This window comes from Scleropages formosus, chromosome 17, assembly GCF_900964775.1.
Source record: "Scleropages formosus chromosome 17, fSclFor1.1, whole genome shotgun sequence".
NCBI classification, from domain to species: Eukaryota; Metazoa; Chordata; class Actinopteri; order Osteoglossiformes; family Osteoglossidae; genus Scleropages; species Scleropages formosus.
The window spans coordinates 22,574,189-22,576,972 of record NC_041822.1 but is presented as its reverse complement, the minus strand read 5'-3'; the positions used below and the strand labels follow the sequence as shown (position 1 = coordinate 22,576,972).

Sequence of the window (2,784 nt, the reverse complement as noted above, 5' to 3'; positions counted from 1 at the left end):
CCCCCAACATGTTCAATAAGCACAGATGAATGAGTAGAGATGTCGTTGTTGATGTGGGAGACCACCGATACCTTGGCGGGTTTCACCCGTGCATGTCAACCGGGGGGTGTCGGGGGTCTTGTCAACTCAGGGTCATGTGACTCTTGCTTCATGAGGCGGGCAGACAGAGCTCCATGCCTGAGCACCTCCTTCGTAGGTCTGCAGATCCTCCTCATAATGGATAATGGACACACATGGGACATGGGATATGGGATTTGGGACAATCCACAGCTGCGGTCCTGAACCCCGTGCTCTCCCAGTGCCCCGGGTACCGTCTTCCATCTGCCAATGGTGACATGCTCCTGGTGCGCCCGATCTTGCTGATGTAAATCATGAAATTTTGCAGTAATCTTATTATTAGAGGGTATGGCAACCAGCCAATGAGACCTTGTCCTTACTTTACTCAAATTTACAATAGTATTTACTGAGAAGCTGTTTTTGACCAAAGCTCCTTTCAAGTTAATATCTTATGAAGACAGGAGTGTAATATAAATAAACATAAATAGACAGAATGAAGCTGCTACAGAAGGTAACATTATGTAAAATTGGAGAATCGGAGAGTAAGCCAGCAGACTAAAAAATCAGTTAAACTAATATATTAGTGATGATTTTGAAAGCTAAATGGAAATGTACATTGAATTAGATTACAAATGAGCAAAAGAAAAGTTAAATTACCCCTGGCAGAGTTCTGGGCACAGTATTATTCAGCTATAGAAGATCCTGCATATGTTTTATGGAAAATAACAGGAGGCCCACTAGTGCAAAGCACAGTACCTACTTGTGTGTTTATAATAACTGCATAAGTATAAAATAAGTTAACAGTATGTTTTATGATAAAGCGTCATGAGCATTTTACTACGAAATAACGATTCAATGATGGTAAATTTGAAGTTCTGCTAAGAAAGTCCTATTAACGTGTAACAGTGCTGTGGCAAAATCTGACCTGCAAATGGGAAAATCTGCCATTTGAATCTTTTAAAAACCGTACAGAGAAAGCAAACAAAAATGTGGGAGTTGCCCCTGTGATGTAAAAAATGATGTAGTGATGTGGTTTGGGATGTTAGATTGCAGGAGAATCAGACTCCATTTGCGCCACGGGCCGTCCTCAGCTCGGTCGCTGTAGTGGTGTCAGAAGTGTGATACAACGTCGACTGGAAACGCTACACTTGGGAATTAAGAGGAACGGGAGCTTCTACATCTTCAACCATTCCCAGCAGCTCCAGTGGCGCAATGGGTTAGCGCGCGGTACTTATACAGCAGTACTCAGCGAGGGATGCCGAGATTGTGAGTTCGAACCTCACCTGGAGCATGAAATTTTAAGAGGATGGCTACCTTCAGTTATTGCAGTAAAAATGGCCCACCTGTACCAAAGGGTAAATTAGAGTAAGCTCCTCTGGAATAAAGCACGGACTAAATAGGAGTCAGTCCCCCATGATGCACTTTGAACAGAGTTGTTTTTGCTTTACTTCTTCAGGAGAGCTGATAGTGCAGAGGTTAGAGCTGTTGCTTTGCACCTGGAGAATGCATGTTTGATCCCCATCTCTGGTTGTAGTAGTCCTGAAAAAAATACTTACCCTAAAATGATTCCAGTAACATTACTCAGCTGTACAAAGGGGTAGGTAAACTCCCAATGTAAGTCCTTTTGGAGAAAAGTGTCAGCAAAATGAATAAATGGGGAAGCATCTCTAGGAGTCATTGCCTTGCTAGTGACAGAGCCCCTTGTGAGGTTTCAGACAAGATGTGGAAAGAGGAAAGGAACACCTCTGCACTTCTGCTGTTGAGGAGGTTGTGGCTCCCTGGGGGTTAATAAATTTCCCTAGAGACCTGGGTCCAAATTTGCATGACATGGTGACAAGGCCAAGGGGGGTGCAGAAATCATCTCGGGGTTGATTAGACGGTTGAGGTCCCACATGTTCCGCTTGGTTGCAGTAACACCTACTGGGCCGGGTGTCTACAAGGCTGTTGCATCACCTGACGAAGCCAGCAGCCCATGGAGAGCTTCACAGCACACATAGGTGGTGTGTGTGTCTGTGCTGTGAAAATATTTACTTTTAAATTCTTATTTAAAGAGCCCCAAGTGTCTTCTTCAACCGACACATTCATTGGTAGTTCTCAAGACAAAAGGGTTCAAATAAAAGCAGGGAAAAACAGGTGGAGGATTCATTTCTAAGTCTCTTGACTGAAATGCCATTATTGGGAAAGATACAGAGTGGATATTTTTCCAAAACAGAAAATATGGAAAAGGCAACATTTTCTAGGCCATTTCAAAATGATGTGCTAAATGCATCGGTTCCATAAGCAGGAAATTTAAAGATATGCACTGAACGATGGAAACTTTTTTTAGACATTGAGGACAATGAAAATTTTATGTCACATCATTACAGATTTCTCAGAGTTCTGCTCAGTCCCCTTTCCTGCTGAGTCATGAAGCTGTTTGAAGTTTTCCTGTATTTTTACTTTGGGTTCTTTTTCAATCCACTCGTAGCAATGAACTGTAGAGCACTTTGTCACAGTTAGTCATTTAAAAAAAAAAAAAGCATGGTGTTTATGAACTATAGTGTAATTTGACAGTGAATGAATGACTTACCAGAAAAATCAATATAGAAAATATTTTGAGGGATTCACACCAAAACACACCAGCAATAATGAGGTGTGTGTTGCACGGAAGAAAACAATAACCTGTTATCTCAGTCATTAATAGGAGGGGTAGAGGAGTGATGCAACTACATGCATACTGGGTGCTTA

At 42.1% G+C, this 2,784-nt stretch overlaps 1 non-coding gene across 1 annotated transcript; it reads left to right on the top strand.

Moving 5' to 3' along the window:
• Positions 1-1,255: 1,255 nt before the first annotated feature.
• trnai-uau (transfer RNA isoleucine (anticodon UAU)) lies at positions 1,256-1,348 on the top strand. Its single transcript is given in 2 exon segments — positions 1,256-1,293; positions 1,313-1,348. It is a non-coding gene; the product is annotated as a tRNA-Ile (tRNA).
• The last annotated feature ends 1,436 nt before the right edge of the window (positions 1,349-2,784 follow it).